The 13,663-nt window shown below is 50.5% G+C and overlaps 1 protein-coding gene across 9 annotated transcripts in view; it reads right to left on the minus strand.

The window, feature by feature from the left end:
* Pitpnm2 (phosphatidylinositol transfer protein membrane associated 2) overlaps positions 1-13,663 on the minus strand; it is a 137,118-nt gene that overhangs the window by 90,863 nt on the left and 32,592 nt on the right. For 7 of the 9 annotated variants that reach the window (XR_013107062.1, XM_076922876.1, XM_076922877.1 and 4 more), the window contains exon 2: positions 9,943-10,044. The exons of 1 other annotated variant lie outside the window; for it this stretch is intronic. The gene's annotated coding sequence lies outside the window, so the exon portion shown is untranslated. Of the gene's footprint in view, positions 1-324; positions 470-9,942; positions 10,045-13,663 lie in introns of those variants that run through there. One more of the 9 variants, XM_076922875.1, reaches the window with a different exon arrangement.

A 13,663-nucleotide genomic window follows, 5' to 3' on the forward strand; every position in this document is an offset into this window, starting at 1 on the left:
GAGTGTGGTTGTCATGGGTATCACAGAAGCCCATAACTTTGTCCCCTCCTGTGGCTCAGGATTGCCTTGAAAACAAGAGCCAGACCTGGTTCATCCTGGCAGTAGTACTGAGAGCTCAGAGTGCACACTTAGGACTGAGTAGCAGGTCGCGGCATGTGCTATGGTGCTTTCCTTTGTCGCTGGAAGCCCTACAGCACAGAGCATACATGGGGAAGGGGAGCATGGTTCTCTCCCTCAAAGCTACACTAGAAGACAACCTAGTCTTCACCTGCAATCTGTAAGAACACCCAGGGCATCACTTATTTATACAATATTAATACTTGCCACTTCTTGCCAGGCCCAGCTTGTGTGCTCCAATGCTCAGCCCTTGTTAAATGAAGCCACAGAGGGGGTTCACAGGGTGCCACTTCCCATGATTGGTGACTCCACCGCCATAGTACTTTCTTGATGATGAGCTCCCAAGATCCTTGACGTGAAGCGTCTCTTGAGCACAGAGCACTTCCCTTCCAGCAGCCCCAGATAATTGCTTCTGGCTGAGAGGCGGCAGAGGAGGAAAAAGACAAGGGAAGGGAAGGCACAAGGATGCAGAGAAAGGCAGGAAGATGGAGACAGGCGTGAGGAAGGGGGTGGGGTGAAGGGCAGAGCTACAGGTCGAGAATATCTGGAATTCCTGCCTGTGGAAGCTCAGCCCAAACTAGGACCACCTAGTGTGCTGGCCTGGGGTCTGGCAGTGAAGAATGGGGTAAATAAAACTGTTCTCACAAAGAGGTCTGGGAAGGAAAAAAAGAAAAAAAAAAAGACACTAACTGAGGTCCCTGATAGCCTCCAGCAGGCGCACTGCCCAGGGCCCTACAATACTCTAGGCCAGCCACTGCCTTCCCAGCTGTTACACCAAGGGAAGCTGAGAGGATTGAAGGTTGCAGGAAGAGGGGCCTCTGTTCTTAGCACAATCTCCTCCCCATATCATGTAGCTGTCCCTAGGACCCTCTTATTGGATCACTCACCATTTTCTTTCTACAGTGGTCACTCAGAGCTGAAGAAGACTTTGGTAGTCTACCTACTATTACAGTCCCCATCGCACAGCTCACTTTTCCTTCCCTCCCCTAAGCAGAACCTCCTTCCCGTGGGTAAAGAACAAGTGTGCTCAGACAGGGAGTTGGGAGGGAGTGGATCTCTTTGAGTGCACACATGCAAACACACTGGCCTGGCAGCAGCAGTGGTGGCATGGCTGGGGAGGTGTTCCAGCAGACTATTTATAGCCGAGCCCCCATCCACACGCTCCCCCAATGCTGCCTGCCTGCTTGCCTGCCACTGGGGCTTTTCAATCTGTGTCTATATTTATCACTTGAAGCCGTTGGGATAATGGCAAGGCCAGAAATAGCCTTGAAGACATTCACGTGAAGCTGATGGGCAGGTCCCCAGCTCCCAGGCTGACCTCACCCCAACATCTGCCACTTGGCAGTAGGGAATGGGAAACAGCTGGATAAGGCTGGGCAGACAGATGGGAACAATATAATCCCTCTTCCCCTGCCGGCCTTGGCCCTCTGTAGTGAGGCAGGGGATGCGTCCAAACTGATATATCACAACTGCCAGGCTGAGGGGAGACCGAAGGTGACACGCTTTTTTGACTTCAGTGTGCTAATCGGAGCAGACCATCCAGCTCAGAAAGGAGAGGACTACGACAGGCTGGGCTCACTGAAAGCAGGTCACTGCTACCCTGGGGAGCAGCCCTCCTGTTTGACCCTCAAACTGAACCTGGTATGAGCCTGCAGGAGGAAACTGGGTCCTGCTTCCTGTGTACCCAATGCCTTCCAACCTCAAGTGGAAAGAAGATGCATAGACAGCTATTAGCCAGAGCACTGAGGACCTCTGATCCTCTTCTTGAACCTCAGTGTCCAGCCAAGCCCCTCCTAGCTGGAAATAAAGTGTCCAGAGGACTCAACTTTCAGTTTTAGGATAAGCCCCTACACTATTGCCAATAGCATGGTGGGTAAGAGTCAGCATTTTGGAGATTTAACATCTTCATCCAAAAAATGGAAAGGCAGACACGGGTCAGAATAGAACACTGTATTCAGGGCTCTTTCAGGCAAGAACCTGGTACACTGAGGTCCCATACGAATGCTGTTCTTCCATGGGGAAAGGAGGAAGAACTCTCTGAGAAACTGGGCTCTGGGTGCCCGAGAGGCCTGGAATAGGCCAAGAGGAGTGTCAGGGGTAGTCAGAACCATAACCAAGAGCTAAAGATGTAGGCAGGACAGGACAGGGCAGAGCATCAGCAGGCCCCATCACAGCAGAGAGCCAGAGTAAGGTCAGAAACATGTAAATGAAGAAGTGAGGCTCCTTCGTGCTGGTAGCAAGCACAAACGAGCCAGAGAAACAGTCACAAGGACAGTGAGTTCCTTGAATCCCACGGTGTCAAAGTCTCTACTCCTGACACCTGTGCTGCATGCCCAGTCTCTGACCTGCCATCCTCTAATGGTAGGTACACTGGAGCAACCTGGCTTTTCCTGAAACTCCAAACACAAGAACACGGGAGTAAAGACAAGACACGGGCTTGTGCCGTTCGGTCTGCTTCCTCTTCTCTCCCAGTAAGACTCATCTGCACTCTTCAAAACCCAGCTGAATTGTCCCCTGCCTAAGAGCCTTCCCCCATTAGGCAGCCAATAGCTAGCTGTCTTCTTCCTGCTCCAGCTGCACTCCTGGCCTCTCCAGGATGTAGATGAGAGACTCATAAGCTCTCATCTACATCTGCCTCCTCCACCCCAGAGGGCATATTCTCCTACCTCACTGGGCTCCTACTGCCTGGCCAGATGAGAGTGAACTGCCCTTGCCCCTTGTGCTTACCTAGAGCTGTCCTACAACAACAGCACACCAGGGTGTTGCCCCTGCTATCAACAGAGCCAGCAGAGAGAGAGGAGACCCACCTTCTGTAGGCTGGCAGCCATACCCGTAGTGCTAGAGCTTCCCTGGCTTTTTGCACACACCCCCCCCCCCAAACACACACATACACACTTTACTTTTAAAAATATTTACAGGCCAGGCATGCCAGTGTATGTCTTTAACTCAGGACATGGGAAGAAGAGGCAGGAAGATCTCGAGTTCAAGGCCAGCCTGATCTATATAATGAATTCCAGGCCAGCCAGGTCTACATAATGAGACCTGGAAAAGGCAGCTCCTCAAAGGCCAGCTCTGTAGACAGCACTGGCAAGCAGAGCCTGGACTGATCACAACAGCTGACATGTTCTGTTTGGTCCCAGGGCTCCACAGATGTTTTACCTGTTCAGTCACCATAAAGACTTACAGTAAGCTCTGATACTGCCCCATCTCACAGATGGGGAAAGTGAGGCACAGAGAGCCGAGGGGATCTGCCCAAGATGTCTCAGGCAGTTTGCCACAGAGCCGAAATCAGCCAGCACATTACACAAAGGGAGGCTCTTTGGCGGTGCACTTCATAAAGGCTTCCTAACACTGCTGGGTCCAGGAGAGCGTTCTTGTTTACCTTTGCCGCTTTCACGGCTAAACTATCCTTGGGAGATCCTTCCAAGCAGTTCAAAACCTGAACCCGTCTTCCCCTCTCTCCCCGATTCAAACCTATCATTTCCAGCAGAAAAGGAGAATGGGGGTTGGGGGACAGGGTAGGTAAAAGGTACAGATGAGAAAGAAGAGTGGGGAGCTGAAGGGAAGCTGGGGAGAATGAGCCAAAATGAAACACTATCAAAATCCCAAATCAAAAGCTATTACTTTGCAAGCTAATTAAAAAACAAAAGGTTTTAAAAGGACACCTGTGATATCAGATGTGCCTTGAGAGGGACATCTGATGGGCCAGCCCTGTTTGATTGGTGAAGCAGGCGTCCCCTGCTGAGATGCCACCAGTAACACTCCCTGACTTGAACTTTAGTGAACCCCTCCACTACAATGATGTATCAGGGAGTGACTGATCAGGGAGTGACTGAGACCCATCTCCCAAGGTCATCAGCCCTCTGAATGACAAGTGCCACAGAGCAAGGAGGAGAGACCTAGAGTAAGAAGACTCTCCTTCTTGAGCCCCTCACAACGTAGCTCTGCTTCTTCTTACCTGGGTGAGTGGCTCAGGCACAGGACACATTAAATTCATGCTGGTCTGATGATTGGCCTACTGAGGCCACACCTCAGTCCAGGAGAAAGTCAGCAACCCTCTTTTCTCAGGGAAACAGAAGCCATGAGAGGAGTAACACCTGAAGCTACCACAATGTGGGAAACAGCACCCAGCCTTGGGGGTCCCCGACAGTCCCAGGGGGTCCTAGAGCACCAGTCTTTACCTGAGAGTCCCAGAAGAAATGACAAAGCACCCCGAGGCAAAGCATATCAGCATGGGAAGAGGCAGTGCAGGGGCTGCAGCACGGGGGAGGATGGGAGTTAGAGGATATGTCTTCACAGCCCCACAGTCCTTTGGACAGGGCACTTGTCTTTGGATTTGTTTGTTGGAGTTTTATTTTGCTTTGTTTGGAGACAGAGTAGTTCAGGTTGGCATCAAACTTGAAATTCTTAGTTCAGCCTCCTGAGTGCAATTATAGCCCTGTGCCATTATGCTCTCAGCCTCTTAGCTGTATTTTCAGTGCAGAAAGCTTGTGTCTGGTTGTTCTGTGGCCCTCATCCTCTGTTCCTAGGAAGTTGCCAACAACTGACTTTCTAGAAGCTTGTTGCACACAGGTGCCTGGAGACTGGCCAGGCCTCAGCACTGCCTGGTACCTGGCCCAGCTGTTCTGCCTGTAGAACCATGTCCTTAGCCATGCCCTGAGACTGCCAGGTTGTTCACCAGAGCAAAGGACAGGTGCCAGGGACAGTCTTTGGCAATCAGTGGCAGCAATTTCCATGCCGCCACTCCTCGATGGTCTGTGTGTTGGGAATGGAACAGGCTGAGTTATACAGCACAAAGGAAAATCAAACCCGATGTTTCCTTCCACTTTGACCCACAGACTCATACTTCCTCAAGAGAAAAAAAAACAAGATCTTACTCTACCTTCTCCAGGTGGCCCTCCTGCAGATGTCTGAAGAAGAAACCAGGTCCTACTCTTTGAAGCTGGGGACAGGCCTATTGATTGGCTAGAACATACTGTGAAGCCTGTCATCAGAGTAGTCTCAAGTGCCCAAATATCATGACCAATGGTAGCTCCTTTCAAAGAAACGCCAAAGAGACACAGAAGCCTCCTGACAAGTGATGACGTAAAGAGTACAAGAGGTCTTCCTGTTGTAAATGATATCTGTTCTCAATGACACAGCTGGCCTTCTCTGTGCCTTTATTACAACAGATATTATCTATCACAGATTGAATTGGACCACCACAGTAGGCGTGAGCTCTGGATGTGCACACTGGGGAGACTAGGGCTATGGAGGCTGTTTCATACCTTAGACCAATGATCCTCTGACCTTAGCCATTAGCTAGTCTCGCACATGCCTTGAACATGGACATTTTGCTCCACCTCCATCACACACTTTTGGCTGTCCTGTCAGTCTCAAGACTTGTCAGCTCCTGGAGGACAGGAAGGTCTCTTCCTGGCTTCTGCCCTTACCTCAGCAGAAGCTCAATAAAAGCTGAATGAAGAACACTGTGAACTCTGGCTTTAATATGCCCAAGGCCTGGGATATCACCAACACTGCAGTCCAACTAGAGTCAAAATCTTGGGCAGTAGCCCAGAGAGAGCTGCTGAAGGCTTGGTGTGCCAAGCAGAGGCTGCCACCCTTGAGGCTGCTGGCACTGTCAGGTCTCACTGCTCAGGCACAGCACTGTGAAGCCAACCCTCCCTTCTGCCCATGGCTCACACGCCCGTACAGCCCTCCTCCAAGGGACCACTCGCCTCAGCTGCAAACTACTGGACTCAGATTCCAACGCTTGGCTCTGCCATTCACCAGCTTGACTTTAGACATGAAGCTTTTTTTATTGAGCTTCAGTTTCCCTACAAGTTACATTAAAAGTCAGACCAGAAGGTCCTACAGGAGACCTTCGTTTAAATGTGGATTAAAGTCTCAGAGCCACCTCCAGCCCTAGGTCAACACCCACTCCTAGGTCCAAGCACCCAGCCCCTCCCATTACTGCAGCTGTCCCTGTGTTCCTCCTGCTTCTTCCCACCACCGCTCCAGCCTGCTCACAACACCGCAGCCACAGGCTGATCCTGGCCCTCAACGTTCCAAATGCTTTCATGGCTTCACACCACTTAGAGTGAAGGTCAAGGCCGTAACACCAACTTATGCCCTTCTTACTCTCTGACCTCTGCCTTCCCGGCTATCCTTCCCTTTGCTCACTCACTCTATCCAGTCAGTCCCACACAACTTCAGTCTCTCAGTCCCCCCAACCCCCAGCCCATCTTGACAGTAAGAGCCTCACACATGCTACGTGCATTCTACTGTTAAGTTGTAGGCCTCACTTTCCAGCCTGCGGAACTTCCTGCACAACTGTGCTATGGGTTATTATTGAGAGGTGGCAGACATTTTTAAGAGGTGGGACCTAGAACACTGAGGACTTGCCTTCAGAGGGGAAAAAGGACTCCACTCCCTTTCTCTTCTGTCTTTCCTTCCTGGCTTTGAGAAAGGAGTTCTGGTTTGCCACATGAAACACCATAAAGTGGGACTTAGCATACACCTAAAAGCATCAGGAACAACCAGTCACGGACTGGAGCTTCTAAAATAAACCAGCCAACCCGAACCTCTTCTCATCATAAGTTGATTATTTCAGGTGTTTGTCACAGGAACAGAAAGCCGGCTAACACAAAGCATGCTTCTATGGGTGATCACGGGCAGCTGAGAGGAAGAAACGCCAGGTAGACTGTATACCACCTTGTTGCATATAAAGCACATCTGCAAAAAGCAAAGCTTTGTCTAAGCAGATAGGATCCCAAGAGAATGAAATGCAGTATCCTTGGGGAGTGCATGCTAGGGGAGGGGAGGCCTGCGGTCAGAGAAAGCAAGTCCTTGGAGGTTTGTGGCCAAAGTCCATGTTCAGTATACTTCTGGATGTGAGTTAAAGCAGCCATCAGACTGCAGGAATACAGACAGAACAAGCCAGCAGAAGCAAATGCACAGCTGGTCCCTGCATGGCTTGGACATCAAATCCCACCGAGGTCTTCCACCAGCACTGTGAGGAGAGCAAAGAGCTGAGGACAAGCTCTTGACCCCCAGGAGCCTCAGGGTGGTGTTTTTACTCTGTGCCAGTATGCCAGTTAGCCCTTCCCACTTGGTTCTCGCCTGTTCTGGGCTGTGATGTGGTCTAGACCCAAGGGAATAAACTAGCCAACTTTTCCATGTGGGGACAAGACTGCTCACAAAAAGAGATGAGAAGCTGCAGCTCCAGAGGCTCAGCTGCCCAGGTAACAACAGCCTAGGTCCTAGCTTCAGTTCAGGTCCAGAGCAAGGTCTGGAGTCTATGCCTGCTACTGCTGTGCTCTGGGGCCCTACACAGGCCCTCTTCCTCTGAAGGAGACAGTGACCTTGCTGAGACCTGTCACAGAGACAATGGCAGGAAGTACCCCACCCAGCCTGCGTCTACACCAGGATGTTGGAAAGAAGCCAAGAAGGCTTGTTCCTGGAGACCCTTCTTGGTGCATTCCAACCTCAAGGACACCTAGGTGAAGCCAAGGCTAAGTGCTCTCTATTCAGTCACTCAGAATGAAGCAAGTTCAACTTGCTGAGGGCAAATGGTTTCCCCAGCTGAGACCCTCTTTAGGGCAGACTCTCTATAATGCCCCACCTTTGTTCCAGGAGAATGCAGAAGATACCAGGCTGCTGAGAAACAAGCCAGTTGTCCTGCCTGGCCCTCCAGCCCACCACCCTTCTGGAAGGAAAGAGCGTGGAGTTCCTCTGGAGCAAGAAGCTTCTCTAAAAATAAACTCTGTTTGTTGGGCCCTTCCTTCCTCGCCCTGGCAGAGGACGGGGGAGCATTCCTGTTCGCAGCACCTCTGACAGGGCTGCTCTCCACCCAGAGACTTGCTCCCTGCTCAGTGCTCTGTGCCCATCATGTGACTACAAACTCCCAGGACAGCTCAGAGGCCCAGTGTGAGCAAACGTAATTGTCCCATTCTGGCCTGTTGTTCTCCAGATCTGGGTTTGCAGGACAGACTGGGGGAGCAGGAGAGGTACAAAGTCTCACCCATTAAAGAGCCCTCAGCCTGGTGGCACACCAACATACAAAGGCTTCAGAGCTTACGGTGACAACAGTATTATAAGAGGTACGGCAGTATGCTGGGACAATATGAAAAGGAGGGATGGGTTAGTATGGGCTGGGGGCTTACAAGGAAGTACTTGAAATGGGCTCAGAAAGGAAGACATGAAGTTGGCAAACAAAGTGGGTAGAGGAGACTTCAGGACACGGGTACACCCTAGAATGCACCAGGAGGCAAACTGCTCACACGGGGGCTCTGTCTGCTTTGTTCACAGCTGCGTCCCTGGCACCTGGAATAGTAACCCCCTTTCTGCGTTTACAGGCTAGCACAACGTGCACGATACACCTAGTGTACACCTAGGACTTGATAAACGCTTGTAGGGAACGGAAGTGACGCGGGGAAATCACTGAGGACCAGGGTGAGACCAATGGGCTGTGAGGCTGTCACCTAACAAATTCACTCATGGCAGCTGCTAAGCAGGAAAGAGCCCCTTCCTGTGAGAAAGGAAACAGGAAGTAGAGGCCCCAAGTCAAAGCAGGGGCAGGGTCTCTCTGAGCACCAGGAGATGACATCAACATTCAGGTCCTGTGGGGCAGGGTTCTCTGGGGGACTCTGCCTCATGTTGGAGGCCAACTCTACTAGCACATGGTAACCGAAGGGCTCAGACCTGACCACAGAAGTCATGAGTGGGGGCTGTGTGCTCTGATGTCACTGCTCCCATAGCTCCTCCTGTACAGAGACACCTTAGAAAGTGAAAAACAAAACAAAGAAAACAAAAAACATAGCATACCACACTCTCCTTAGCACTTGGAGGCCTTTTCTTGGCAAGTGAAGAAAATGAGCAATTAGAGAAAAGAACAGCCCTGGGTGCCAGCCTGCACGCACAAGCCGAAGGCAGCCCTGTCAGCCCTGTGCCCTGGGAGTTTCCCAGTGAGGAAGGGGCCCAGAGGGAAGGAACCAAGAGCAAGTCAAGGCTAGACCCAAAGGCCCAGGCATCACATTTGGAAAGCTGGCCTGTGTGCTCTGGGTTAGAAGTTGGGACAGATCCTGAGCATGCTGCTGGCCAGCTATGCGACTGAGTCTAACACCTGAGATTTCAGCTCCCTCAAGATGAAGGTCCAGTGACCACACGGAGGCTGGGACCAGTAAGCCTTCCTCCCCTCATGGCATTCCTCCCTAGAAGGAATGTGCAGCATCTGCAACCCCAAAGCTCAAGCCTTCTGATGAATGTCCAGAAATGCAGAGTCAGGGAGGAAGGCAAAGTCAGATCACTACCCGGACTTTCCACTAGAGGCTCAAGCAGGAGGTCAGAGGATACACTGTCTATGAAACGAACTGGACAAGAGGCAGAGAGGGTTCAGAAGGACACAGCTTGAGAAAACACATGGCCACCAGTTTTTGGGTTCCTGCTGCAGCTTGTGGGCAACAGGGTGAGCAAGCAGCCCAGTCTTGGTTCTCCACAGAGGCCAGAAAGTTACTGGGGTCCCAGATCCCAGGAAGAAGGTATCTTCAATTAAAACTCCTACTTTGCCCCATGTCTGTCCTCTGGAGTAGAGAGCCCAGATAGAACCTTGAGAACAAATAGCAAAGAACCCCTTGGTGTGCTCTGTATGAAGGTGGGGGACAACAGCTGTTACCAGAGACAGAATGCCTTCCCAATCAATGAAGATATTTGCACTTCATCAATGGGTGGCTGTCTACCACAACAATCCGACAGGCTTTTAATTGAAGAAAGAAATGGCAAAGGCTCACAGTCACAGCCTTGAAAGGCTGGCAGGAAAGTGGGCACTGCACAACAGTTGGTCTTTACCTGTAGATCTGAGCAGCTCTGTCAAAGTCTCCACCACAGGAGGAGGAATGATCAGCGTGTCCACAGAAGGGAATCAGGGACCAAGACACATGTGCCAGCATCCTGCGGGGAAAACCCAAAGGTAGAGGAGATGAGCCATCGGAGTTCCTCATCCCTCTATGCCACTCACTAAGGAAACTGGCAGAGCCAGACTCAGCCTGAGCAATATCAGACTCAAAGCCTTCATGGAGCAAGAGGGCCGAAGGGTGTGGACAGCAAGGAGGCATCCATTTTACAAAGCCTGATGCATGAGTTCAGGGAGGGAGTGCCTATCTCAGGGCCAGGGATGGATATGCCTGCTTAACTGCTCACTCCCAGAAAAACTACATAGGAAGTGAGGCTGACAACCCCACACAGGTGTCTGCTTCTACATGACCAGGACTCTTAGCTTACAGCCTAATGGTTTCACTAAGGACCCTGTTAGGATTAGAGGGCATAGTGTCGGGGGTGGAGTAAGGACGACTGGAAAACAAGGCAAAACAGGAGACGAGAGACACTTGGCTGGAAGATGCAAGCAGCCTCCAGTCTTGCCACTAAGCCTCTAACTCCCTTCATCCAGACACAGAAGAAACAGATGCCCACTTCTGCCAAGTACCCACAGGCCAGAGCTGAGCTCACAAAACAAGATAAGAATGATAAAAGAATTGGGCCAGGGGATGATGGTGCATGCCTTTAAGCCCAGCACTCTGAAGGTAGAGACTGGTTTATCTCTGTGAGTTTGAGGCCAGCTACAAATAAGTTTGTACAGAGCAAGTTCCAGGACAGCCAAGACTACACAGAGAAACCTTGTCTTGAAAAACCAACCAAACAAACAAATAGATAAAAAGATAAAAATAAGAAAGTTAGAGAAATAGGTTTTCATGGAGTCCCAGTCACCCATAAGTACCAAAGAAGCTACAGTGCTCAGCCCAGGGCTATCATAAGAACTGCGACATGCCCAGGTCCACGTCACACTTCAACACTAGTCCTTATCCACCAAACGTATTTAGGAGCCCATTCTCCTGCACTATGCCTGTGTACTGGAAACAGGCAGCTATCTAGGAACCCCTCCAATGACATGCCCTGCAGTTCTCCAGCAGGTTAGACACTGAAATAATCCAGGAACCAGTGACCAAGTTCAGGACAGTCTCACTTCAAAGGCTGAGGCCAGGCACCAGGACTAGTAAGACACCAGTTGTGAGTGCGCAGTCTTTTTTTTTTTTTTTTTTTTGGTTTTTCGAGACAGGGTTTCTCTGTGTAGTCCTGGCTGTCCTGGAACTCACTCTGTAGACCAGGCTGGCCTCGAACTCAGAAATCCACCTGCTTCTGCCTCCCAAGTGCTGGGATTAAAGGCGTGCGCCAAGGGGTGAGCAGTCTTGACAGACGGAAGTGTAAAAGCCAAGGGATGGTTAATGGAGGATCAGGATGATAAAGTGATCAACTGCCAGTGAGGAGCACAGCCAGCAAGAGCCAGAGGAGAGAACGAGGGAATGGGGCCTTGCAGGGAGCTAGTGAGGCACAGCAGTGGGAGGTGTGGCTGGAGGGAACAGCGGCTCTTCACACACCACCCACACTGCCCCTCCTACACCCTAGGGAACACCATGGTGAGGGAGCAAGCAACTTTTGGGGGCTGGCCTTCAGAGACAGCCTCCTTGGCAGTCCTGCTTCTGACCCCTGAGCCAACAGAACACCCCAGATTCTTCATAGCCCAGTGCGGGCAGATACTCAGGCTGCCCAGTTCCCTCTACATGCACCTGGTGCCACAGCTCACCAAGCTCCACGTAAGTATACCGTCCAGATTCTTAGCTTACACTACCTCCCTTCTCAACAGCCATGAGGTCATCATGTAAGGTCCCCACATTGTTGAGCGTTTGTCATGCTAACGCCTCCATGGTGGTGAGCCAGTTTTGTCAGGCAAGTCCCTCTATTCTACGTGACTCCCCATGGGTCAAAAGGACCATGGTGACTCACCCAGAAGAGACTGAGAGGAAAGAAGTGCCCTGGGACAAAAAAGCAAAGAGGGGTGCAGTGTAACTGACCCCACTGGAGATCTGAGATGCATGTAGCACCAGGTTAAGTAGCAGGCCTCAAAGACAATCACTTGTGGAACAGAACACTCTTTCACACTCTGGGTGTTCAGAGCTCTGTTAGAAGGAAACAAAACTATGTCACTGGTCAACCCAAGTTCGAGAACGTACACAGGGTGAAATGAAGCACCCCCTTGCTGAAATCTTTTGCATGCCTGCTCCACATATGTGTAGCCATGACCCCAGGAGACCCAGTCAACACTCAAACACAGTGTGTGCTGCTATTCCTAGGAACAAGAAGAAAACATTTTGCTATCTTAAGTTTTAAAGTTAAATCTCTAGAATGCCCTTCGAAGACGTGGAGAATTGCAGGGGAAAGAAGACAGTAAACAGAAACCAAACCTGCCTGAGAGACAAGGATGGCAAGAGTCAGAATTGTTTTCCTCAAAAGTTTTCTGAACCCTGGTGCTGTTTCAGTGGAAGGGAATTGGTAAGCGGATCTGTTTCTCTACATGGTTTCCATTAATAGAATATCAGTCTCTCCTCAGCCCCACTAAATAAATGTCAAACAAACACTTAAAGAATACCGGTTTGATGGGGTGCCAAATAGCTCCTTTGCCCAGACGTCCGCGTGCCTCAAGCTGGCCCCGGCTGGAAGCAGCTACGAGTGGGTAGTGAGACCGAAGCCAGTGCTGCTGTCTCCACCCCCGTTGACATGGAGACTGAGGCAGGTGGCTGCAGAATGGGTAGAGAGGATGGCACACACGGCAGGTGGCTCCAAAGCAAAATGTCCAGGGCCTTGGAATGCCTCGGAGGAGGCAGGGTCATTTAATTTTTCAGAATTTACATATGCCTTGCAATGGCACAAAGCTCACCCTTTGAAGCATCCAGCCATTATCATCAGTGCTCATTAGTCTATTCACAAGGTAGCACGGCCATCACGCTATCTTAATCTGCAACCCTTGTGTACCTCTTTAAAGAAACCCAGTACCCATGAGAGTCACCGCTCAATCACTCTTCCCCCCAGCCCCTGGGGACCACTAATTTGCCTTCTGTCTGTGCCGATTTGCCTGTTTTAGACAGTTTGCATCAGTGGACTCATACAGTATGCAGCCCTTTCCCATCTGGATTCTTCTTCTAGGGTTGTGTTCTCAGAGACCATGGCATGTGGTAATATGCTATTCTTTTTATGTCTTAAATTTTTTTAAAGATTTATTTTATTTATATGAGGACACTAGCTGTCGTCAGACACACTAGAAGAGGGTGACAGATTCCATTTCAGTTGGTTGTGAGCCACCATGTGGTTGCTGGGAATTGAACTCAGGACCTCTGGAAGAGCAGTCAGTGCTCTTAACCACGGAGCCATCATCTTTGCAGCCCAATGTCCTAATTTTTAATGTAATTTTGCGGTGCCTGTGACTGAGCCCAAAGCCTCACCAGGCGAGCCAGGCGAGCTCTCTGCCTCTGAGCCATATTCCCTGCTTACTTCATTCCATCTTATAATGAACAACATTCTGCTGAACGGGGAGACACTATTTGCTTCTCTGTGCATCTGCCGTTTGACATCTGGACGGCACTGGCAATTAAGGAACTGCTGCTGTGAACACTCATGGACAAGTTTTTGTAGGGACCAGTTTCTAATCTTTCTTAATCTTTAAATACAATATAAAATTTAG

Source organism: Arvicanthis niloticus, chromosome 24 (genome assembly GCF_011762505.2).
Source record: "Arvicanthis niloticus isolate mArvNil1 chromosome 24, mArvNil1.pat.X, whole genome shotgun sequence".
Lineage (NCBI taxonomy): Eukaryota > Metazoa > Chordata > Mammalia > Rodentia > Muridae > Arvicanthis > Arvicanthis niloticus.